Consider the following 27072-nt stretch of genomic DNA (forward strand, 5'->3'; position numbering starts at 1 on the left):
TACCAAAGCCTTGTTCTCCTACATCTCGGAACTTAAAAAATCCACCTTCCTGTCCATCCCGGACAACCAGGCTTAATCTAAAGCCAATGATCTTGCATCCTTCTTCCAGAGCAAGATCTCAAATCTTCTAACTCGCCTTCCCCCTAGCTCCACACCTACCCCCACTGCTGTCTCCTCCCTCACAAACACGGAAGCTTCATTTGAATCTTTTGAACTGACTCCCTCCAAAGAGATAAAAACTATACTAAAGAGGATGAAACCCTCCACTCATCTCTCTGACCAAATCCCAACGAAACTACTACTTCTGGTGCCTGATACCATCTCCAAGTTTTTGGCTGACATCATGAATTGCTCCTGTCACAAGGAATATTCCCAAATGCTCTTAAACTCGCCACCCTCAAACCCTGGCTTAAGAAACTGAACCTAGACACTAACAATCCGAACAACTTCCGCCCTATTTCCAATTTGCCATTTGTCGCTAAAATCATGGAGAAAATAGTCAACGCTCAACTTTCAGATTATCTTGAAGACCACAAAATACTCCACTCCTCCCAATACGGTTTCCGTAAATCACTAAGCACGGAAACACTCCTCATCTCTCTCACCGACCACCTCATCATGGGCCTAGACAAAGGGCAGTCCTTCCTACTTGTGCTCCTCGACATCTCAGCAGCATTCGATACAGTGAACCACAACATTCTTCTAAAACGACTAGCCGATATAGAGATAACAGGAACAGCCCTTAGATGGTTCAAATCCTCTCTCAGTAGTAGAGGTTTTAAAGTCAAAATCAATAATAAAGAGTCCCCACGCATCAGTTCATTTCTTGGAGATCCTCAGGGCTCATTGCTGTCTCCCACTCTCTTCAATATCTACCTTCTTCCCCTCTGCCAACTGCTAACAAACCTTAAGCTAAAACACTATCTGTATGCAGACGATGTGCAAATTTTAATCCCCATAACTGAATCCCTCACTAAAACCCTCAATTTCTGGGAAAACCTCCTCAAGTCTATCAACCTCCTCCTCTCCAGCCTCAATTTGATCCGTAATTCTGCCAAGACGGAACTGCTCCTCATTTCACCGGAAAGCTGCGATATACTTCAGCAGTCCCAACCCAACACCATAATCACTCAAGCAAGAGACCTGGGAATGATAATCGACAATCATCTGAATTTAAAGAAGTTTGTCAATCACACCACCAAAGACTGCTTCTATAAATTACATGTTCTAAAACGACTTAAACCTCTTTTACACTTCCAAGACTTCAGATCAGTTCTCCAGGCCATTCTGTTCTCCAAGGTAGACTATTGCAACTCCATTCTGCTTGGTCTTCCTGCCTCATCCACCAAACCCCTCCAGATGCTCCAAAACGCGGCAGCCAGGATCTTGACAAACACAAACAGAAGAGAGCACATCATGCCCATCCTCAGAGATTTACATTGGCTTCCAATAAGTTTCAGAATCCTTCACAAATCCCTCTCCATCATCCATAAATCCATCCACCAGCAGGTCCCCATTGACCTCCAATATCCTCTCAGAAGCCATACTTCCGCAAGACCTATCAGGGAAGCCTACAAAGGATCTCTACATACCCCTCCCACAAGATCCACCCATCTGACAACCACCAGATAACGGGCCTTTTCAAGTGCGGGACCAGCCATCTGGAATGCCATCCCTCCTGATCTCAGACAGGAACCTTGTTTGTTGACATTCAAGAAAAAACTCAAAACATGGCTGTTAGTACAAGCCTTTCCCCCAACCTAGACTGCTGTCAATCATGCCCCAGTCACATACGTAGCTCCGCCCACCCATTACACGCTATCTCATACTATGTATTCACTTTGTTCTAGTTTTGAGTTATCTTTCCTCCACTAGCTTCTTCTTCTCCCTAGTTACATCTCCCCTGTTCAATGTAACTTTCATCACTCCCTGTCTGCGCTTGCATTGTTATTGTTATTTTGTTATCATTCCCCTGTTCCACGTAAACCAATATGATATGATTTTTCATGAATGTCGGTATAAAAAAAAACATTAAATAAATAAATAAATAAATCCTACGTTCCACTAAGAATTAAATCTAAAATAGCTCCCTCTCTTGTTGGTTCCTGAACCAATTGCTCCATGAAGCAATCATTTATTACATCCAGGAACTTTATGTCTCTAGCAAGTCCTGATGTTACATTTACCCAGTCAATATTGGGGTAAATGCCTATCGGAGGGCATTATACTCCAATAGAGAATATTTGTTTTTGCCAAAAACAACTGAACCAGAATCAAACCCACAGACTGCTGTGCTGAGACACACACATGTCAGCCTCTATCAGTAGAGCTATGAGGAAGCACTGGGGAATTGTCCAACAAATTCATCCTTTATTGAATCAACCATTAAGGATCTCTTCCTCCCGGGGTAGTAACAACAGAGATTATATCGTGCGAGCAAGTTGCTCTAAACCTATAAAAATTTTGGAACCTTTGAAACCATGCAACAGATGCATGGTCTGTCCACTAAAATCCTCTCAGACTAATATTACAACAGCAACAGGCAAAGTAGTAATGCTGCCAGATTTTTCTTGCCATTCCACACATGTGGTTTATGCTATTTTTTGTCCATGCCCGCTGACATATGTGGGCATGACCAAAAGGCAAGTCAGAGTCTACTTGACAGAACACAAGTGCTGTTTAAACACAGATAGACTAGAGGAACCTCTAGTTGCACATTTCAAAGAGTTTGGACATGAATTTAAAGATATTAAATGGACTGTCTTAGAGATTGTTAATCAGTACTGGAGAGGAGGTAACTGAGTAAAAAAAACGCTAAGACAATGTGAGCAAAAATGGATTTTTCATTTACAATCAGTTACTCCTGGTGGACTGAATAAAGAAATTGAATGGTTTCACTTTGTGATTTCCCGCCAAAATCAGGAATGAACCAGATGTCAGGTGAATCCGGAGCACTCAGTTTAAAATCAGACTCGGTCCCGGCCGTTTCCCTGCTAAATACCAAAGCAGAGAAATAGCGTCGGGTCCGGTAAGTGCTTCTTCAAGCAATGTTGTCCTAACTGTGAAAAAATGCATCGTTAAAACATGTTCAGAAAAATGTTAGAAAATGCTGAGAAATGTCAAGAATGTTATAAAGATGATTTAACATAAAGTTTTTAAATCTTATACAAATTATAAGGGACTTTTAACTTCTACTCAGTCGCCTTCAGCAGTATTCGGCGATTTAAAGAGCACCGGATTAAAGTATTTGGCTAGAGTCCCGTCCCTGAGATATATGGGGAGCGTTGGACCAGGAGAGTCAGCTGAATCATGTCTCTGAAGCAGCGGACCGCGAAATGCACGCGTCGGACCACTGACTCCGATCTTCATTTAAGGGAAGTCATATCTCCTATATTTTAATTATAAAGTTAAACTAAAAAATACAAATACTGCACTTTTTGGACCGATGATTAAAAAAGACCCAACAAAGTGCATAAATACAAGTTTTAACTTGCAAGCACAGTGGGTGGTATGATGGTCCCTAATTCAATATAGATATCTTTACGTTAAGTTATTGGATGAAGATATTGTTTTGAGTAAAATATTACAGGAGAGACAGCATTTGTGAGCTTAAAAGCATATGACATCACGTCTTTAATTTATGTTTATGGTAATTGAAATCTCCCATTATTATTGCACTTCCAAATTGGTTTGCTTCCCTGATTTCTCTTAGGATTTCATCATCTGTCTGACCATTTTGTCCAGGTGGACGGTAGTATACTCCTATCACTATACTCTTACCCAACACACATGGGATTTCTACCCATATAGATTCTACTGAGCATTTAGTCTCTTGTATGATCTTTATCCTGTTGGACTCTATACCCTCCCGGACATAAAGTACCACACCCCCGCCAAGTTGATCCTCCCTATCATTACAATATAATTTGTACCCTGATTTAGCACACCCTGATTCCCTCAAACCCTTGCCCTGCCCTTAAGTATTGTGGTGTCTGTCTTAAGCTTTCTTAAATTCTGGGGCGTTTTTGGCACCTATCACTTTTTCTGGAATTCTGCTTCAAGGATGCACCAACCTCTCAATGAAAGGGCATCTTCTCACATTCCTTATGAGCCTCCCATTCTTCCTCCTGCTTCATGTGATGATACCCCATGGCCTTGGCCACTCATCTTATGAAAATAAATGTAATTCTCTTGTAATTAAAGTATGGTATATATATTTGAATGTTTTGATCGCATCTTCCCTTTCCCTGTTTTCTTCAAGAAATTATGCTTTTTACCCCTTTAAGCATCTCCTAGTAAGGTTTATGTTGCGGGACTGACACCGTTTTGGTGATGTCTCCTTTGATTTGCCTCTCCTCATAGGTGAGGAATACTTACTTGAGTGAGTTAAATCTCAACAGTAAGACCCGTTACATCAATGCTTCTCAATCTTTCTGAGCCTAAGGTACATCTAAATTAATAAAAATATTACGCTGAATTTTAAAAGCCCGACGCACATTAATTAGGGATAAGTGAATATGCCGGGCTCACACGTGCCGAGCGGCTTTTAAAAGCCGTCTGGATACGCGCATATATGCCACTGCATGCACATCTCAGAACTTCTGAAAAAGGGGTGGGGTGTGGGCAGTACATGGGAATTTCGATATTTGAACCAGAAATGTATGCGTTTATACTTACGTGATCCGACAGGTACAGAAGTTCCCTGCCATGTAACTTTACTTCTGATATGGATGGCAATCATAAAAAAAAATAATGAGCCATATCTGAGGGGTGTAAAAGGTCTAGGGTAAATGGGGTTTGTACAGGCTGTTAAACAAGGTGGGGTTATTTATTTATTTATTGATCATTTTTGTATACCGACCTTCCTCACAAGATATCAAGTCGGTTAACAGCACAACACATAATTGTCGATACCTACAATACATTTCAATTCAAATACAAAACAATGAAATACTCCTAACTATGTGTAAAAATATAAAACAATAAGCCGATAAAATTAATTCTAAACTTAATAAAACACTCCCCATAACTGCTCTCTATGTATTATTTCATCACCTAATATATCGCTAATTCGACCCATTCCCAACTCTCAATGTCCCTTATTTTACTCCCATAATTAATGTCTTAAAGCCTCTCTCTAATATGGCTAATACTGAGATGACATAGGCGTCTTAATGATCTATGCTCATAATTAGCTGTTATCTTCCTTTATTTCATTAAACGCCTGTTCAAATAGCCATGTCTTTATGAGTTTTTTAAACTTCTGGATGCATGGTTCTGATTTTATATCCAACGACATTCCAAATTTTTGGGCCAGCCAGAGAGAGAGTCCTCTCTCCGACTGAGCTCAGGTGTGCTAATTTAGGTGAGGGAATCGTAAGTAATGCTTTCCCTGAAGATCTTAAATTACGTGCCGTGGTATGTATACGCAATGAGGCGTTTAGCCATTCAGTGTTGTTACCATATACTGTTTTGTGTGTTAACATTAAACATTTATACTGGATTCTTGCTTGTATTGGTAGCCAATGCAGCTCTCTCAAAACAGGTGAGATGTGATCATATTTTCTCTTGTTGGCCAATACCCGTGCTGCGGCATTTTGCAATAACTGTAAAGGTTGTAATGTTGAATTTGGTACTCCCAACAACAGAGTGTTACAGTAATCCAATTTTGGTGAAATAATGGCCTGTAGCACTGTGAGGAAATCTCCTGTATGTAGCAGAGGTTTTACTTTTTTCAGGATTTGCAATTTATAAAAGCCATCTCTGTTTATGGCTTTTATTGAGGCTTTCATACTTAACCCAGCATCAAGGATAGGGCCTAGGTCTCTTACCTCATACAATGGCAACAGTGACTTTATTTCTAAGTTTATTTTTTCCGTTACTTTGTTACTTAAGTATAATATTTCTGTTTTTGAACTATTTAGGGACAATGACATGTGTGTCAGAAGCTGTTTTATTGATGTAAAATATACTTCCCATACCTTCAAAGTGGCATGGATCGAATCATTTATGGGAAGTAAAATCTGGGCATCGTCTGCAAATAGATAATGAACCAATCCCAATCCAGCTAAAAATCTACATAATGGGGCCATATAAATATTAAAAAGAGTGGGGGACAGGGGTTGAAGGAACTATCTGTTAACTGGGCGAACTGGGGAGAAGCTGGTAAAACAGGCAATTAAGTTGGCGTGCAACCGTGCATCCCTTTTAAAATTCCCCCACTTCCGCAGTAGAAGAGGCTTTTGCGCACAGATATGCGTCCGCTTAAAATTAAGTGCACTTGCGTGCACGGCCAAGTTATTTTATAACACGTGCACATCTATGCGCGTAAGTTATAAAACAGGCGCATCCCTCGGTGCGGGACTATGAACGCATGCACATGTGCACCCCGCATGCCCCTTTCAAAGTTACCGTCTCTGTGTGGCACACAACCACTGTTTCCTGTAAGCTGCGCATGTGTGTGGCTGTGTACAGCTTACAACCTTCCCGCACAAAGCTTCCCTCCTCTCACACACAAGAGGAGAGCAGCAGCACCTGGCACCACAATCATTAACATTAAGGCGGTTGTCTACTGAAGTGGTGCACCTCACAGGACCAGGTAGGAGAGTTTTAGGAGCAACAGGAGCTTTTCCCACGCAATGAATACTACTCTGTTCCGTGTAAGCTGGCTGACACCACAATTGTGTTGAAAACTGGAGGTGGCAAGTTCTGTATGCTGATCTTGTAATGCTCTCCAACATGCATTCAAACACCCTACACCAAAACCCCTGCACATGGTGGCGGAGGGGATGGAAAGGGAGTGGAAAGAGAAAGACAGAAGAGAGTACAAGGGGAGGGGCATGAAGGGAGGGGGATGGAAAGAATGAGAGGGAAGGCAACACGGACTGGGGGATGAAGGAAGGGCAGTGTGAAAGGAGTAGAAGATGAGTAGCGTGAATGAGTTTATGGTTAACACAGAAAGCAATAAGAAGGAATGTAGAGGGAGAGAAAATGGATAGTCGCAGGTTTCTAGGTGGAAAGAGTGCCCGACACTGCCACTCGCCTCTCTCATCCCCACCTCTACACCTAGGCGGAAGTGAAGAGTGGGAGTGAGACAAAGTGAAGAGTGCAAGGGGGAAAGAGTTCCCCCCATCATACACAACATCCCGCAGTCCTCCCCACCCGATCACAGCCCACATACATCACCGATGCCTTCCCTCCCACTCACTCACACATACACCTCACCTATGCCACTACTCTGCTGTGCATAGTGGTATAGTTGGGAGAAAGGATGAAAGAAAGTGGAGTGTGCAAGGGGGAAAGAGGATGAACGGAAAAGAGGTGAAGAGGTGAGTGAGAGGGGAAAGAATGCAGAAGATCTGCATGAGTGGGAAAGGAGGTGAGGGAGTGAGGGGTGAGAGAGGAGAAGGGGATGTGGAGAAAATGGAAAGTGGAAGGAAATAGAGGGTGGGAGACAAAGTGCAGAGTGGAAGGAGGAAGAAGTTTCCTCCACTCTGTCACTACTCACTCCCACACATAAAGGAAAGAATGCCCCCCATCTCACACACATTTACTCTCTACTCTATGACCACTCTCCCCACCACACATGGGAGATAAGGAGAGGGGAAGGGAGGAGGAAAGGGGAAGAAACTGGAGATTATAACAGGGTAGAGGGATGAAATGGAGAGTGCAGGGGCCCTACACCACCACTCTGAGCAAACATCCCTCTTGTACCATCACTCCTACCTATACACACTTCCTGCAAACCTACAGACCCACAACCCACACACCTTCCTACTGCACTCCCCACACATATCTAACCCTATTGATCCAACCACACATCTAGAGCTTCTATGACCTTCACATCCAGGTCATGGCATCATAAATTGAGCTCTTTGAAGTTGGCAGGCAATTATAAGCTTCTCTTTTGGGCATTTTGCCTTAAAGACTACACACACTCAGTCACGGGAAGAAAAAAGAGGAATGAGATCAAGAATTCTACAGCTCAAGCCCCACCCTTCCTTTCATTAAGTCACCAAGTAGTGCAAATCAGTCATTCACCCTTACCCAGCCCTTCTTTACTTTTTCTGCCTAGGTATGAGTGTAGAGTCCACAGAGAGGAACCTACCAGTAGGACTGGCGAGTGAAGTTAGTGGGGCATAGTTCCTAGTATAAAACAAAATTTTTCATTGCTAACCTCACTGCCTTACACATTTCAACATTCAGTATTTATTCCTGCCCTATTCTTTTACCCATTTTACAAACATTATTTTAAATCAGTACTACTCCATTGAACTCCCCATATAATTTCTTGAATAGCACTGATCTAATCTTTCTACAACTCCAATAGTTCAGCTTCTCATAGAAATCCCCGGGGCTTATAATAACTAAATGCCATTCGTCATGTAGATGTCAGCCTTATATCGTTCAGAGGTGGTAACACCAGCAAACCTTGCTCTGAACAGCTTATTGATCAGCAAGTCTCAGTCCTATTTAAGGATGCTGCTAAATTGGATACCTATTTGTATTAGCACTTAAAAATTAAACATATGTGGATCTCTTCACTATTGTCGGCAACCAAATATTGGGGTTATGTGATCATAATACCTTCCCCTACAAGCAGTCTAGCTGTAATATTTTGTAACAATTGAAGTCTCTTAAGACTTGTCTCAGAAAAACTGTAGTGCAAAGAGCTACAATAATCATGTTTACTTGTTACAAATAAATGAATAATGTCAGCTAAACTGGATTGATTCACATAAGGATGCAATTTATGAATTGGACATAACTGGCAGAAATGTGATCAAACTTCTGCCGATATCTGCAATATTATTGATAAATGGACATTAAGATTTATCCTCAAACTAGTTCTGAATCTTTGAGTCCAATATATTCAAAATTCATAATAATATTTCAAGATGTCTTCCTTTCCTTGTTATCCAAAGTGCTATGGATTTCTTGGGATTAAATTTCAATTTATGGCAAAACAGCCATTCTGACACAGCATCCAAGCATGCATTCAAATTATCAATATCTGCCACTTGATCTTTGCCTATATAGACAAGTTGTTTATCATCCATAAATAAATAAAAATCTACACCAAAATTGTCAATCACTGCCCCAATATGCCCAAGTGGATGTTAAAGAGAAGAAGATAGAGCCTTGGAGCATACCACATTTTAACATCCTAAAACTAAGTCAACCCCTAAAGGCTAAGCCTATTATATACATGGAGATATAGTTCCATTTCCCTAATAAAAGTCAAGGCAATATCTTCATGCATGCAGCAGGATAAAATCCTATGAGGGGCACAAAACACATCACACTTTCTTCTTTTAGATTAAAGAAAACTAATTTTCTTCATTTTTTTTCTCCTATTGTTAACATAATATATGTATACATATCATAGGACTTTGGATTCTATGGTGCTATACAATATAGCTAAACATGCAAAATAAGGGCTTTTTGTCCATGCTAAAAATAGTGTGCTATATAATAAGGCCTTTACATGTATGTTAAGACAGTCGACCAAAACATTACCTATATCCACTAAACTAAACTTAAATGTAAATCACACACAAATAAAGCTTTAAGGTTTGCATGATGAATAGCTTTAAATGCTCTCTTCACATACTGATAGCTCATTAATGTGAAAAATTTAACACTTACTTTGGACCAGGTATGCAATTTTGAGTGTGCATGCTGCCTCAATAAATCTCAGTGTTAACTAGCCCAAAGTGAAAGAATGTGTCTGCACAATCTTGGCATCACAGATCCCCTCCAGGGTACTCTTATCCTGATTCACCACCCTCACAATGACAGATTTCCCTCTGAAGCAACCATACTTCCAAACTCTTCCCTCCCTATCCCAATGGCACTAACATACTAACTCTGAGGGCTACCCAAGTCCCCCAACTTCAGCCCTACCTCTGGAATAGGCCCATTTACCATTCTGGAGGTGCCTCTTTCTTCACCTACAAGAGTCCTCCAGCTCTTTCTGGAGGACTCTTGGAATAGGCCCATTTACCATTCTGGAAGTGCCTCTTTCTTCACCTACAAGAGTCCTCCAGCTCTTTCTGGAGGACTCTTGGAATAGGCCCATTTACCATTCTGGAGGTGCCTCTTTCTTCACCTTCAGAGTTCTCCAGCTGGCACAACCACTAAACACAATATGATGCTATCTAATGGCACTTCAGTACAAAGTAAGCAGTACTATGCTTGACATGTAGTATGGCTATCAACATGAGTTTGATAGCCATACTAGTAGGAGGGCTCTACAATCCATCCTGCTGGATAGGAAAAAGGCACCTCTAGAATAGCATGTGACAATTCTGGCGGATAAGGGATCTTGGCTAGCCCCTAGACATGGCTCTGACATTGCCACAGTTGTGGAGAGGAGCCTCTATTTGTCACAGTGGGGTGATGATCAGGAGAGCACTGCTCCCGAGGACCTGTGATACTGGGTTGGGTAGGCGGTGTCATTACATTTTTTTATATGACGGAGGTTGGTGGGGAAAATCTCCCCTGCTAACTAGCCCTTTGCAAAGGAGATTTCTCAGCAATGAGTGTGAATGTGGTATGTTAATATCCACATTAGTAGCAAAGCCACACTATTGATGGAAAGTTTTAATGTGTCCTTGGTAAAAAAAAATATAGCACATTAAGTCTCATTTTAACATGCATGTAAAAATGTTATCAAGGTACACACTAAAACATTTATAGCATGGGTTTTATTTTATAGGCTTCTAAATGTAAGGATGAGTGGGTGGAGAAGGATGAGATTTAAGTCAAGAGTAATCTAAAAGCTTTTAGAATATTAAGCAATTCTTTGTGAAATGATACAGATCATGTACAGGGATTTTAATAATTTGTACTTCAGAGCAAGTAAACATTTCAAGTATATACCATTTGTATCTGTAAAAGAAACTTGAGCTTAAGCTTTAGAGGATCAGGCCAAAAAGCTAGACAGAAAAACTGTTCATGTTTTCACAATTACTGTGAAAATCAGTGGAAATAGGGAATTTAAGATGAATTAATAGCATTCCCACTAGATTTGGTCGTTCACCTCCAATGCCTTTGAAACTCAACTGGAAATGCATTTTAAACTCACTTGAGAGGAACTTAAAATTAAGATTATACTTCACTGTGGTAAATTGCTTGATTACTTCATGAAACCTGGCATGTTAGAAATTGCCTTATGCAAATAGGATCTACGAGGTCAGATAGCTTCAGGCATACAATCATCGACTCATGAAAAGGATGATAATCCCTGTGGCCTATTTTTGAGTTTGAAATGGATTTGATGTGGAACTGGTAACACTGGTGCTGGACTTTCACCTTGGAAATATAGCCATGAGAGTTAGAGAAACAAACCAAGAGTGACACATTTGCCTTAGTATAGAGTGACAGGGAATTGCCACTAGCTCTGCCCTCTGCTTCTACATCCTGCTCACTATAAAGAAATGAGTTAGCATGAACTAGCTAAATTCATGTTGACTTCAAGCTATCTAGTTAGTACACAAAGGACGGAATTCATTTTCAAACAAGCACTAAGTGAACAAGATAACCATTTAAAATAAACTATTGTCTTTTGTTGTGGATCCTGGCCGCGGCAGACCATGGCCGGCCCCTCCTACCTTCCCGCTGCGAGCTGGCGCTTCTCCCGGTCGGCCCGGCGTCCCCCGCTATGGGGCCAACCAATTGCGGCCTCCCACGTGGCTCAAACGCCGCAGCCCTGCTTCCTGCGGAGCTCTCCCTAGGCACGCGCACATGGGAGGCTCCATCTCTTAAAGGGCCCAGGGTAGGAAACTCTGGTCCAGCCTCTTCTGATGACATCTAAGAGGAGGGCTATTTAAACCCAGCCTCAGTTTTCAGCCTCTTGCCTTAGCAACAGGTCGTCTCCTCGGAGTGCTAGTTGCTGTGTTCCGTCGTCTCCTGGTTCCTGCCTGAAGTTCCTGATCCAGTTCCTGATCCCGTTCCTGTTCCTGCTCTGCTCCAGTCCTCACTCCTTGCTTTGTGCTCCAGTCCCTGTGTACTCCTCCTCGGCTTGATTTCCTGGTTCTGACCCTTGGCTTGCTTCTTGTCTTCGCTCGTCTGCTGCCCATCTCGACCACTGGCCTGGTTTCCTCATCTCTGCTTGCCTGCTGCCTGCCCCGGATCCTCAGATTGGACTCTCATTCTGCATCTCTGCTGCCAGCCCTGACCCGGACTCCTGACCACATCTTCGTCTCATCTCCCCTGTTTCGCCGAGGCAACCCTCACCTAAGACCTGCTGGCCCCGGTACCCAAGGGCTCAACCTGCGGGGAATGAGGGTTGGACTAGGTGAAGCTCCAGTTGGGTTGACCTCACTCTCACCACCTACTGGTCCAGTCAGTCTGAAGTCCCAAATTCAGACTGACAGCCCTGGTGCTGCTTTGGAGGAAGAAGGTCTCATGATGGGAGATCACCAACCAGGTGCAGCAGGAAAGGATCCTGTAGCAAGGACTTGCTCTCCAGGTGATGCATTGTCCTTTGGCACTGAGGATATCTCCCCAAGGCCTACTGCCCAGGAGGGAAGGGTTAGGTTGGCCGTCATAGTTGGTAATTCGATTATTAGGAATGTAAATAGCTGGGTGGCTGGTGGGCATGAGGATCACCTGGTAACATGCCTACCCGGTGCGAAGGTGGCGGACCTCACTCGTCACCTAGATAGGATTTTAGACAGTGCTGGGGAGGAGCCGGCTGTCGTGGTACATGTGGGCACCAATGACATAGGAAAATGTGGGAGGGAGGTTCTGGAAGCCAAATTTAGGCTCTTAGAAAGCTTAAAGCATTCTCTGAAATGCTCCCTGTTCCACGCGCAGGTCACCAGAGGCAGGCAGAGCTCCGGAGTCTCAATGCGTGGATGAGACGATGGTGCAAGGAAGAGGGATTCAGTTTTGTTAGGAACTGGGGAACCTTTTGGGGAAGGGGGGAGTCTCTTCCAAAGGGATGGGCTCCACCTTAACCAGGGTGGAACCAGACTGCTGGCGCTAACCTTTAAAAAGGAGATTGTTCTAGTTTAAAAGCTGCTCTAAGGGGAAAGCTGACAGTCGCTCAGCAGCGCATGGTTCGGAGAGAGGTATCTTCAAAGGATACTAATGATGCATTAGAATTAGGGCATCCCGACAGTGAGGTTCCAATAATTAGAAAAGTAGTCCAAGTGCCTGTAACTAAAAACTCACCTGAGCTAAAAAATTCTAACTTATCCCTATCAATTAAAAAGCAGAATGAAAATACAAACAAAAAACAAACTTTGAAATGTTTGTATGCTAATGCCAGAAGTCTAAGAAGTAAGATGGGAGAATTAGAATGTATAGCAGTGAATGATGACATAGACTTAATTGGCATCTCAGAGACATGGTGGAAAGAGGATAACCAATGGGCAGTGCTATATATCGCAATGACAGAGAGGAGCACCCGGGAGAAGGTGTGGCGCTTTATGTCCGGGATGGCATAGAGTCCAACAGGATAAACATCCTGCATGAGACTAAATACAAAATTGAATCTTTATGGGTAGAAATCCCTTGTGTGTCGAGGAAGACTATAGTGATAGGGATATACCACCGTCCGCCTGGTCAAGATGGTGAGACTGACAGTGAAATGCTAAGAGAAATTAGGGAAGCTAACCAAATTGGTAGTGCAGTAATAATGGGAGACTTCAATTACCCCAATATTGACTGGGTAAATGTATCATCGGGACACGCTAGAGAGATAACGTTCCTGGATGGAATAAATGATAGCTTTATGGAGCAATTGGTTCAGGAACCAATGAGAGAGGGAGCAATTTTAGATCTAATTCTCAGTGGAGCACAGGACTTGGTGAGAGGTAACGTGGTGGGGCCGCTTGGCAATAATGATCATAATATGATCAAATTTGATTTAATGACTGGAAGAGGAACAGTGTGCAAACCCAAGGCTCTCGTGCTAAACTTTCAAAAGGGAAACTTTGATAAAATGAGAAAAATTGTTAGAAAAAAAATGAAAGGAGCAGCTACAAAAGTAAAAAATGTCCAAGAGGCATGGTCATTGTTAAAAAATATCATTCTAGAAGCACAGTCTAGATGTATTCCACATATTAAGAAAGGTGGGACGGTCAATGGTTTGTATTGAGTAGCTCAGAAACAAGTGAACAGTGGCAACACCGATAATACATATGATCAATTTCAAATACCATAGCTAAACATCATTGGTCCAGTACCATGAGTGCAAGCATGAACCACCAAGCCTCTATTAAGAAAGGTGGAAAGAAGGCAAAACAATTACCGGCATGGTTAAAAGGGGAGGTGAAAGAAGCTATTTTAGCCAAAAGATCTTCATTCAAAAATTGGAAGAAGGATCCAACAGAAGAAAATAGGATAAAGCATAAACGTTGGCAAGTTACATGTAAGACATTGATAAGACAGGCTAAGAGAGAATTTGAAAAGAAGTTGGCGTAGAGGCAAAAACTCACAGTAAAAACTTTTTTAAATATATCCAAAACAGAAAGCCTGTGAGGGAGTCAGTTGGACCATTAGATGATCGAGGGGTTAAAGGAGCACTTAGAGAAGATAAGGCCATCGCAGAAAGATTAAATTATTTCTTTGCTTTGGTGTTTACTGAAGAGGATGTTGGGGAGGTACCCGTAATGGAGAAGGTTTTCATGGGTAATGATTCAGATGGACTGAATCAAATCACAGAGAACCTAGAAGATGTGGTAGGCCTGATTGACAAACTGAAGAGTAGTAAATCACCTGGACCGGATGGTATACACCCCATGCAAGATGCAGCTAAGCCGTTGTCTTAGCTGCATCTTGCTGGCAATAAAAGTCTATCTTTACGGATCAGTTGTCTGGGCCTCCTTACTGACTAAAAAAGAGACGGTTACATTCTGAAGGAACTAAAAAATGAAATTTCAGACCTATTAGTAAAAATTTGTAACCTATCATTAAAATCATCCATTGAACCTGAAGACTGGAGGATAGCAAATATAACCCCAATATTTAAAAAGGGCTCCAGGGGTGATCCGGGAAACTACAGACTGGTTAGCCTGACTTCAGTGCCAGGAAATATAGTGGAAAGTGTTCTAAACATCAAAATCACAGAACATATAGAAAGATATGGTTTAATGGAACAAAGTCAGCATGGCTTTACCAGGGCAAGTCTTGCCTCACAAATCTGCTTCACTTTTTTGAAGGAGTTAATAAACACATGGGTAAAGGTGAACCGGTAGATGTAGTATACTTGGATTTTCAGAAGGCGTTTGACAAAGTTCCTCATGAGAGGCTTCTAGGAAAAGTAAAAATTCATGGGATAGGTGGCGATATCCTTTTGTGGATTGCAAACTGGCTAAAAGACAGGAAACAGAGAGTAGGATTAAATGGACAATTTTCTCAGTGGAAGGTAGTGGACAGTGGAGTGCCTCAGGGATCTGTATTGGGACCATTACTTTTCAATATATTTATAAATGATCTGGAAAGAAATACTACGAGTGAGATAATCAAATTTGCGGATGACACAAAATTGTTCAGAGTAGTTAAATCACAGGCAGATTGTGATAAATTGCAGGAAGACCTTGTGAGACTGGAAAATTGGGCATCCAAATGGCAGATGAAATTTAATTTGGATAAGTGCAAGGTGATGCTTATAGGAAAAAATAACCCATGCTATAATTATTATACAATTTTGGGTTCCATATTAGGTGCTACAACCCAAGAAAGAGATCTAAGCGTCATAGTGGATAACACATTGAAATCGTTGGTTCAGTGTGCTGCGGCAGTCAAAAAAGCAAACAGAATGTTGGGAATTATTAGAAAAGGAATGGTGAATAAAACGGAAAATGTGAGAATGCCTCTGTACTGCTCCATGGTGAGACCACACCTTGAATACTGTGTACAATTCTGGTCGCCGCATCTCAAAAAAGATATAATTGAGATGCAGAAGGTACAGAGGAGGGCTACCAAAATGATAAGGGGAATGGAACAGCTCCCTTATGAGGAAAGACTAAAGAGGTTATGATTTTTCAGCTTGGAGAAGAGACGGCTGAAGGGGGATATGATAGAGATGTTTAAAATTATGAGAGGTCTAGAATGGGTAGATGTGAATCGGTTATTTACTCTTTTGGATAGTAGAAAGACTAGGGGGCACTCCATGAAAGTTCTTTTTTACTCAACACACAATTAAACCCTGGAATTTGTTGCCAGAGGATGTGGTTAGTGCAGTTAGTATAGCAGTGTTTAAAAAAGGATTGGATAAGTTCTTGGAGGAGAAGTCCATTACCTGCTATTAAGTTCACTTAGAGAATAGCCGCTGGTATTACTAGCAACAGTAACATGGAATAGACTTAGTTTTTGGGTACTTGCCAGGTTCTTATGGCCTGGTTTGGCCTCTGTTGGAAACAGGATGCTGGGCTTGATGGACCCTTGGTCTGACCCAGTATGGCATGTTCTTATGTTCTTATTGCATTTTGGGCTGTTGGGAAAAGAAATAAATAAAAAGAGACATCGCATGTGAGAGATAGAGAGAAAGAGAACCTCTGTAGAGGTGCACCAAAAAGTTATTTATACCAGTGTAAGAGGGGGCACTAATAACTTTGGTGAGGTTTGGGAGGTGAGTTTGGTTTTGGGGGGCAGTTTTATAAGCACAGTCATAGATATGAACAGAATAAGAGTGCATCAAGCAAAGTAGAGAGAACATAGTACAAATCTACTCTTCTTTCACCTTTCATCACTCCAAATCACATTAAATCTTCACTGATGGTAACTTTGTTGTTTGTACATATGACTGTGCATGTTACACTGCCCACCAAAACCAAACTCACTCCCCGAAACCTCACCCTGAGTTCATAATGCCCCCTCTTAAAGTGGTATAAAAAGTTCAGATATAAGTGTGCCTCCACAGAGACTCTCTCTCTCTCTCTCCTCCACTCCCCTCTCCTCTCCCCTCTCTCTCTCTCCTCCTCTTCCTTCCCCTTTTCCCTCCCAAACCTCAATTCACAATAAAAATGTTTTCAGCTGGTAATGCTCAGCTAATGCAGGCACAGCGCACAGGAAAAAGGTGTAATTATTTCCAGCATTAAAACCAGAGTTACTCTTATCCCATGCCATGCTGACTGACCCTCATTTCCATTTACTGCTCCCAACCCCTCCCACTTGAATACAAATGAATCATTTGCATACACAATTTGTGATACAGTATTGATTGTGGGTGTTAGGTACCTAACACATTTTGATAAATGTCCCTATTAGCTAGTTAAACATTGAAAATTAGCATTAACTGACTTAAGTCATAAGCATGCTTCAGGAATGCCTTCTGCTCTTCCCATCTTTTAACCGGCTACATTTGTGTGCCTTGCACATATAGTCAGTTAAATATGGACAGTCCAAGGGGGCCATGTCTAACCAGTAATGTTTCACAGGCCAATCTCCTAAATTGGCCAGCTAAACCTATTGAAAATGGACCTCGAAGTGTTAATCTCCTAAAAATGTTCACCATTCACCAAAAGAATATTCATGCTTTCCGATTCTTCCTCAAAACTTTTATGAAGAAAATATGAAAATTATTTAATCTTATAATAGCAACAATTCATAGCCGATAAAGAATGTTTTTTTCTCAGCTACTACCTTGACTAGGGTGAAATTACACTGGACACTGTCTTAATTGCTATTATATGCTCTGTCCATGACAGGTTATTTAATTACCTGAAATATTACAATCTCTATCATAACAGTTTTGCTACATATTGGAGCAATTTTCAAAGGGATTCTCCAAGTATAAATGAGTGTTTCCCATTGAGAAGGCCCCTTTAAAACTTCCCCCAGGCCTTCTCCAGAATAAAGAGACATCGCTAGGGGTGGGGAAAGGGTGAGCCTGGAAAAGCAAGTGCAGGGATTTCATTTTGCAATCCAGATGCTTACTTTTCATGGATTTTTGGGTTAAAGACTCTCTGCCAACACTGGCTGCCACACATTTTCAAAGGTAAGAACTGCAAGGAATTTCCCTTTGAAAATTGGCTTGAAGACCCATGAGTATAAAATACCAGTGGGCCAACAATCTCTGCAGGCAGGCTGAATAGCACCGAATATCAAACATACAGTGACTATAAAAACAAACAAACAAACATGCAGCACCTGGGTTATACATATTGTCGCGGGCACCTCTTGAGTTCTCACCAGCGAGATGTAGTTCCTTCACTCACAGGGCTGTCATCCCTCTAGGCATCGCAGCAAGGCTGAAACGGCTGGGCTCTGCTGCAAATTCAGATGTTCTGGCAATTCTTTAAAACAGTTTAGGAGTCAACCTTTTGCATGAGGTTTCCCATTCTGTCTCTGACTGGCCCTCCTCCAGTCAGGTATTTTTCCTGAGCTCTCACCGAGAGGCAATTATCAGTTCTTCCCCCTCCTCCTCCACTGAGGAAGGATTCACAAACAAACATATAATAGTTTATCAAAAATCCAGGTCTTTTTTCCTTTCCTAAGAGTGTGCAGAAATTGCAATTCACTATTGCCTCTGCACTGAAATCGAAATGTCTGTAGTCAGGCTTCTAACCTTGCACTGACTACCCAGCGTGGGGATCCAGCATCAACTCACCCCTTCTCCCCTATAGTTGTGCTCCCCGTCCTGTCTCACCTCTATCTCTTGCGGTAATCCACCTTGTCCTCCTTGTAAGTGTGTAGTGAAAGCAGGTAACACCAATGCTGCAGGACACACTCACTCCGTCTCCATGTCAGACGCAGATGAATCCTCAGACGGCTGTTCCCAGTCCATCTCCTCCTCACTCTCCATGCTACTGCTCTCTGAGCTTTCTTCCTCACTCCTGGACACACCCTCTGCTTCCCACAGCATGCTCTCAGCTGCCTCTAATTCCTCCAGATTACCCTCGGCCGTCACCTCAGCCTCCTTCTGGTTAGGAGCCTTCCCCTGCCGCTCTGGGATTCTGGGAACTGTAGTCCACACAGGGTGTCTCCACGCCCCCTGCTGTTTCCCCTTGGTATCTTTGGACCTCTGCTTAACGGGGACCTGTAGAATATCCTGCCGTGCTAGGAGTTTGTCACTCTTCTCCTGACAATATTCATCACAGATATCCTGAAAACCTGACTGGCTGTTGGATCACTAGGAGAAAATCTGGAAGTCCTGCAATAAATGAATGACTTAAAGTTATTGTATAACTCATACAGTGCATCATTAGGGAGCCTACATAGTATGAATATCTTGATATTCCATTAACTGGTACGGTATGCATCTGCTTTGCCACCTTTGATAACAGCTGATGGATTGCATAATCACCTGTTCTCTTCTATTCTAGCATATAATTATATTGCAAAATGCAAAATAAGTGCAAACAATATTCATGAAAGCTTGACGTTAAGATCCATTTTAGAGTAGTTTGTCCTGGCTAGAGTTCTGATAGAACTAAAAAATGAAATTGAAAAATTACTACTAGTAATTTCTAAATTCTCATTCAAATCAGATAGAGTACCTGAGGATAGGAAGGTGGCCAATGTAATGCCCATTTTTAAAAAGGGCTTTGGAGTAATCTGGAAAACTACACAATGGTGAGCCTGATGTTGGTGCAGAGCAAAATAATAGAAGCTATTCTGAAGGACAAAATTACTGGCCATGTGGACAGACAGACTATTGAGGCAGAGCCAACATGGATTTCGCAAAGGGAAGTCTTGTCTTACAAATCTGTTAAGAATTTTTGAAGGGTTAATACAAATGTACATAAGAGTATATCAATTAATACAGTGTATCTAGATTTTTGGAGGGCATTTAACAAAGTTCCTCATGGAAAACTCATCAGGAAATTAAAAAGTCATGGGATAGGAGGTAATATCCTACTGTGGATTGGTAACTGACTAATAAAGCAGGAAGCAGCCCTTCAGAAAGATAGCCGTGTTAGACTTGTGTAGCAAAAATGACAAGAGTCGGGTGGCACCTTATACACAAACCAATGTATGGAGGCCTGAGCTTTTGAGGACAGAGTCCACTTTGTCAAATAAAGAATAGCCCTGAATGGTCTTTTCTCTCAATGGAGATAAAGTGGAATGCTGCAGGGATCTATACTGGGACTAGTACTTTTTAATATATTTATAAATAATCTACAAATGGGAGTGATGATTGAGAAGTCCAAATTAAAAAATGAGGAATTTCAAGACGACCTTACAATAGGGGATAACCTGCATTGGGGTAACCTGCATGGAGCAGCAGTTACTACCCTTGAAAGAAGAGATAGGAGTAGCCGGCTCTAAGCTAAAATTACTACATTAAAAGAATAAGAATAAATAATTTAAAAGAATAAATACAAGCTTCCTGGGTAGACTGGTTGGACCACTTGGATATTTTTCTGCTGTTTATACTAAGAGACTGAGGATTGGGTATCTAAATAGCAGATGTAATTTAATGTGTACAATAGGAATGTGGATTTATTAGAGGTGTGCATCCGTTTTCCACGTATTTGTAATCCGCAACTTATTTTTTGCTATCTGTTAAATATGTGGGGAGGCTAAACGCATCGCAACTCCCCACGTATTAAACAGATTTCTGTTTTATTCGGCCTAAATAAAAATGTAGCCCCCCCCACCCTCCTGACCCCCCCCCCCCCCCAAGACTTACCAAAACTCCCTGGTGGTCCAGCGGTGGGGTCCGGGAACTCACTCAGACCCTCGGTGCTAGTTTCATCATGGCGCCGATAGCCTTTGTCACAGGGGCTACCGGTGCCATTGGTCAGCCCCCGTCACATGGCCATCAGCGCCATCTTGTGCTCCTACCATGTGACAGGGGCTGACCAATGGCACCGGTAGCCCCTGTGACATAGTATGGGCAAAGGCTATCGGCGCCATTTTGAGTCCTGGCGTCAGACGGCAGGTCGCTCTGGGACCCCCGTTGGACCCACAGGGACTTTTGGCCAGCTTGGGGGGGCCTCCTGACCCCCACAAGACTTGCCAAAAGTCCAGCGGGGGTCCGGGAGCGACCTCCTTCCACGCTGGCCGTCCGATCCCAATACTCAAAATGGCGCCGATCGCCTTTGCCCTCACTATGACGGCGATCGGCGCCATTTTGACTATTGGCGGGACGACGATTTTGAGTCTCAAAATGGCGCCGATCGCCGTCATAGTGAGGGCAAAGGCGATCGGCGCCATTTTGAGTATTGGCGGGACAGGGATTTTGAGTCTCAAAATGGCGCCGATCGTCTTTTCCCTCACTATGATGGCGATCGGCGCCATTTTGAGACTCAAAATCGCTGTCCCGCCAATACTCAAAATGCCGCCGATCGCCTTTGCCCTCACTATGACGGCAATCGGCGCCATTTTGAGACTCAAAATCGTCGTCCCGCCAATAGTCAAAATGGAGCCGATCGCCGTCATAGTGAGGGCAAAGGCGATCGGCGCCATTTTGAGTATTGGGATCGGACGGCCAGCGTGCAAGGAGGTCGCTCCCGGACCCCCACTGGACTTTTGGCAAGTCTTGTGGGGGTCAGGAGGCTCCCCCAAGCTGGCCAAAAGTCCCTGTGGGTCCAACGGGGGTCCCGGAGCGACCTGCCGTCCGACGCCAGGACTCAAAATGGTGCCCATAGCCTTTGCCCATACTATGTCACAGGGTCTACCGGTGCCATTGGTCAGCCCCTGTCACATGGTAGGAGCACAAGATGGCGCCGATGGCCATGTGACAGGGGCTGACCAATGGCACCGGTAGCCCCTGTGACAAAGGCTATTGGCGCCATGATGAAACTAGCACCGAGGGTCTGAGTGAGTTCTCGGACCCCACCGCTGGACCACCAGGGAGTTTTGGTAAGTCTTGGGGGGGGTCAGGAGGGTGGGAGGTTGTAGTTAATTTAGTAGTAACGTATTTACAGATCGACAACTTATTGAATTCTCCATACTTCCGCATGAAACGGAATTGACCCCCCACGAATACGTATCGCGTACGCAACTAAAACTTTTTGCCTGCACATCCCTAGGATTTATTTGAAACTGTACAACAGGATGAATGACGCCATTTTTGTTTCGTTTCAAACAAACCAGAAGATAAGAAAAACAAACATTTTGTTAATTTCTGAGAAATAGCATGTAATCTTGGCAGTTTATTTTTTATTTATATTCCACCCTTTGTGACACTTCACAGTGGATTATATTCAGGTACCATAAATATTTCCCTGTTTGCAGATGCCATAAAATTCAAGTTTGCATTGGAGGCAATGAAGAGTGACTTGCCTAAGGTTACAAGGTGTGTTAGCAAGTATTGAACGCTGGCTTGCGTGGCTCATAGCTTGTTGCTCTAACCACTAGGATACTCCTCCATGCCGCAATGCTTCACTTATCAAATAATTTTATACTATTTCCTAAAAATGAAAACAAAAGCCTGAAAATGAACAAAAAAATCCCTGAAAAACATATTTATGAAACAAAGACAAAAAAATTTAGTATGCACAGTAATGCACTAAAGCATTTCTATCACCAGACTCAACAATAATAGTAGGAGACTTTAACCTACATGTAGATAGCCAAGAACTTCAACATGTGAATTCTTTTTAGATACAAAGGAAGCAATGGGATGGTGATAATTTGTAACCAACCCCAATCATAAAGCTGGTCATATCCTAGATCAAATATTTGCCAATGGCAATAATTGTTTAATCAATACCTCCCATAATACATTGCCCTGGTCTGATCACCAACTAATAAAAGCAGAAATAACATTCCTCAACACAAAGCAAACACATTCAAACAATAATCAAACTTTCACCTTCAGAAAGAAGATAAAACTGGACATCCTTGAAGAATCATTAAGAAATAAGCTAGTTGAGTTCAATCAAACTAATGCCACCTATGCCTTTAACTCCTGGGATATAATCGTCAATGATATTGCTGATAACCTAAGCCTAGCACAGACATAAGAACATAAGAAATTGCTATACTGGATCAGTCCAAGGGTTCATCAAGCCCGGCATCCTGTTTCCAACAGGGGCCAATCCAGGCTCCAAGTTCCTGGCAAGTACCCCCAAAATAAGTATATCCCATGCCACTGATGCTAGTAATAGCAGTGGCTATTTTCTAAGTTAAACTGATTAACAGCAGGTAATGGACTTATCCAAGAACTTCTCCAAACCTTTTTTAAACCCAGATTCACTAACTGCACTAACCACATCCCCTGTCAAAAAATTCCAGAGTTTAATTGTGCGTTGAGTGAAAAAGAATTTTCTTGGATTAGTTTTAAATGTGCTATATGCTGGCTTCATGGAGTGCGCCCTAGTCCTTCTATTTTCTGAAAGAGTAAATAACTGATTCACATTTACCCATTTTAGATCTCTCATGATTTTAAAGACCTCTGTCATAACCCCCTTCAGCCATCTCTTCTCCAAGCTGGTACTATTAGATTTATCTGTAGCATTCAACATGGTCAACCATAATCTGACTGCTATGCCATCAGATGAAAAACACTGGGATAGGTGGAAATATATTCAAATGGTTCTTCTCCTTCCTAGCTAAGAGCAAGTTTGCTTACCGTAAACGGTGTTTTCCGTAGATAGCAGATGAATTAGCCATGCTGTCAGGGTACGTCTTCCGTGCCACTAGGTGGCGGAGCTCTCTATGTTTCTCAAAGTCTTTCAGCTAGGTTCTCCCTTCTGTATCCTGACAGGATTACCTCAGTCTCCTCAGTCAGTATCAAAGCAAGTTAGGTATGCTAGAACTGTCCGGGGAGGCGGGCATGGCTAATTCATCTGCTATCTACGGAAAACACCGTTTACGGTAAGAAAATTTGCTCTTTTCATGTAGATAAGCAGCTGAATTAGCCATGCTGTCTGGGAGTCCCCAGCTGATGTATTGAGCAGGTAATGTGTAATAGGGATGTGAATCGGGCTTCGGACGATTGAAAATATCGGACGATATTTTCAAAATCGTCAGAAATTGGGGGCTCCCCCCAAATGATAGGAAAACCCCAGGATATTGATCGTGGGGGTTCTCTTATCATTTTGGGGGAGGGTGGGGAAAACGGCACACAAAAATAACCCCTAAACCAACCCTGACCCTTTAAAACTAATACCTTAGCTTCCCCCACCCTCCCGACCCCCCCAAAAAAACTTTTTACAGGTACCTGTGCCATTGGCCGGACCCTGTCACATGGTAGGAGCACTGGATGGCCGGCGCCATCTTGTGCTCCTACCATGTGACAGGGGCTGACCAATGGCACCGGTAGCCCCTGTGACATAGTAAGGGCAAAGGCTATTGGCGCCATTTTGAATACTGGCAGCAGACGGTCCGAGTACAGGAGGTCGCTCCCGGACCCCCGCTGGACTTTTGGCAAGTCTTGTGGGGGTCAGGAGGCTCCCCCAAGACTTGCCAAAAGCCCCTGGTGGTCCAGCGGGGGTCCAGTGTATAGGGGGTGAGTGCATAGGGTCACCTTCTCATGGTGAAATTGAAGATAAGGAGGGTAGTGAACTAAGGCTTGCAATACACTAACTCTTCTTGCAGAAGTTAAAGCAACCAGAAAAACTACCTTCCAGGAAAGGTAGCGCAGGTGACAAGTTTCCAAGGGTTCAAAGGGTGAAAGCATCAACTGTTCGAGAACTGTATTAATGTCCCACAGTACCGCTGGATACTAAGGTATTACATGAAATAGGCTCTCCATGAGAGGGGTATGATAAGTAGCTATAGCGCTTAAATGAACTCAAAGCGAGGACGTAGCAAGTCCTTTGCTATACTGTAGATGGAGATATGTAAGTAGCCATTCTGGTGGGCAAGTTAACGGGTCGATACCTAGTGATGTACACCAAGAAGTGTAGCGTGTCCACTTTCTTTGGTAATTCAGTCTGGTTGATATTTTTCTAGAGGACAGCAGTATATACTGAAGAGTAGGAGAAATATTTAGACGCTGGAAAGCGAACCTTTCAATCTCCACGCCGTGAGGTGTAGCGTGGAGTATAGAGGATGTAGCAGTGTTTCCTTGTCCTGGGTGAGAAGGTGTGGATTCTCGCCCAGGAGAATCGGGTTATGGATTGATAGTTGTAGTAGGTAACTATACCATGATTGACGAGGCCATGCTGGTGCAATTAGGATTAGATCCGCTTGATCCTCGATGCATCTCTGAAGTGTTCAAGAGATGAGTGGTATCAGGGGGAATGCATAGAGTAGGTCTTGTGACCAATCAATGAGAAAGGTGTCTGGGGCGAGCCTGAGGGGGCTTGGGTAAACCGAGCAAAATGTATCTACTTTCCTGTTGTTCTCTATTGCAAACAGGTTGACTGTAGGGGGAAACCCCATGTCGCAAAATGTTTCTGAGTCTCACCTCTGAATCCAGTTTGCATTCAAGTGGGTGAAAAATTCTGCTGAGTTTGTCCGCTCTGGAATTGTGAATCCCTGGCAGATAAGTTGCCTGTAGTGAAATGGATTTTTGATGAGTCCATTCCGGCATTTGCACTGTTTTCTTGCAGAGGTTCCAAGAACTGGACCCTCCTTCTTTGTTTATATAAAACATGGTCACTTGGTTGTCTGTGTGCACCATGACTATTTTTCCTTGTAAGGAATCTTTGAAGGCTCGAAGGGCGTTTTTTACTGCCCTGAGCTCCAGAAGGTTGATATGAAGTGTCCGCTCGAATGGGGTCCATAGACCTTACGTCTGTAAGGTTTGCAGATGAGCTCCCCATCCTGTGGGAGATGCATCTGTGATGAGTATCACTTGATGTCGAAGGGGTCTCAGTGGTGAACCCAAAGTAAGTGTTTGTGGGAGAAACCACCATTGTAGGTCCCGTTTCATGCTGGTGGTCAAGGAAACGGGCGTGGACAATGGATGTAGATATTGAGTCTATTGAAGTTTGAGACCCCATTGTAGGCGGCACATTTGAAGGCGTGTGGAACCACATAAATGGCTGCCGCCATGTGCCCCAGAACAGTGACCACTTGACAAGCTGATACTGTCGCACTGTGAAGTAGTGTCATAGAGGTTGTAGAGAGAGTTAGTGCTCTCGGGTGAGGTAGGAAAGCCTTGTCTTGGATCGTATCGATGTAGGCTCCTATGAATTGTAAAGATTGAGTGGGCTCCAGTTTTGACTTCTCGTAGTTGATGAGGTTGTCCAGGCAAGAAATCATTTTGAGAAGATTATCCCGTAGTATTCTTGGGTTGGATGCTACTAGGAGCCAATCATCCAGGTAGGGAAAGATTTGCACCTTCTGACGACGAAGGTGCGCCACTACCACTGCCATGCATTTGGTGAAAACTCTGGGGGCTGAAGCCAGGCCAAATGGAAGAACTTTGTACTGGAAATGATGATTGTCTACCTGGAAAGAAAGGTAACACCAGGAACTGGGGTGCATTGGTATGTGAGCATAAGCACCTTTCAAGTCCAGTGAGCACATCCAGTCCCTGGGTTGAAGGAATGGAAGAATAGATTTGAGAGAAGTCATTTTGAACTTCTCCTTGTGTGTTTGTTTATGGAAAGTAGGTCCAGAATCGGGCATAAACCTCCTGTTTTCTTGGGAATTAGGAAATATTGGGAATAGAAGGCCTGATGAAATTCCTGGGGAGGTAGCTTCAGGATGCACTGATTTTGTAAAAAAAAAAAAAAAGTTGGATTTCTTGTAGGATATGTTCCTTCTGAAATACGAACTTCTGAGAAACCCAGTGTGGGAGGGATGGGAGGGTTGAGAAATTAAGGGCATAGCCCTTCTGTATTATTGATAAAACCCATTGATCCGAAGTAATATGATTCTAGGCTGGAAGATAATTGGATAACCTTCCTCCGACTGGTGATGACGGTGGCATTGTCATTTTTAAAAACTCGACTGGGCATTTGCCGATTTAGGATTGGATTGTGGCCATGATTGCCTAGGATTTCTAGTATGCTGGCATATTGGCTGCTGTTGATAAGTCTGTTGCCTTGATGGCTGATTTTACTGAGCCTTATAATAAGTGTAAGGTCTAAAGGTCTTATAAGAAGACCTACGATAAGAAGTTGAGGCAGTATGCCGATGTTGTGCAGTATGTGGATGTTGCGGCGATGTTAAGACAAGAACTGCTGTTTTTTGCTCCTTGAGTTTTGTTACTGTATCAGTGAACTGATCTCTGAACAAATTGTCTGGATGACATGGTAAATTAGCCAA

The 27072-nt window shown here is 42.9% G+C and overlaps 1 long non-coding RNA gene across 1 annotated transcript in view; it reads right to left on the reverse strand.

The window, feature by feature from the left end:
* Positions 1–18985, reverse strand: part of LOC115091624 — a 111650-nt gene extending 92665 nt beyond the window's left edge. Inside the window, exon 1 of the long non-coding RNA XR_003856785.1 lies at positions 18605–18985. This is a non-coding gene — a long non-coding RNA (uncharacterized LOC115091624). The remainder of the gene's footprint in view (positions 1–18604) is intronic.
* Between the last annotated feature and the right edge of the window lie 8087 nt (positions 18986–27072).

Source organism: Rhinatrema bivittatum, chromosome 5 (assembly GCF_901001135.1).
Source record: "Rhinatrema bivittatum chromosome 5, aRhiBiv1.1, whole genome shotgun sequence".
NCBI classification, from domain to species: domain Eukaryota; kingdom Metazoa; phylum Chordata; class Amphibia; order Gymnophiona; family Rhinatrematidae; genus Rhinatrema; species Rhinatrema bivittatum.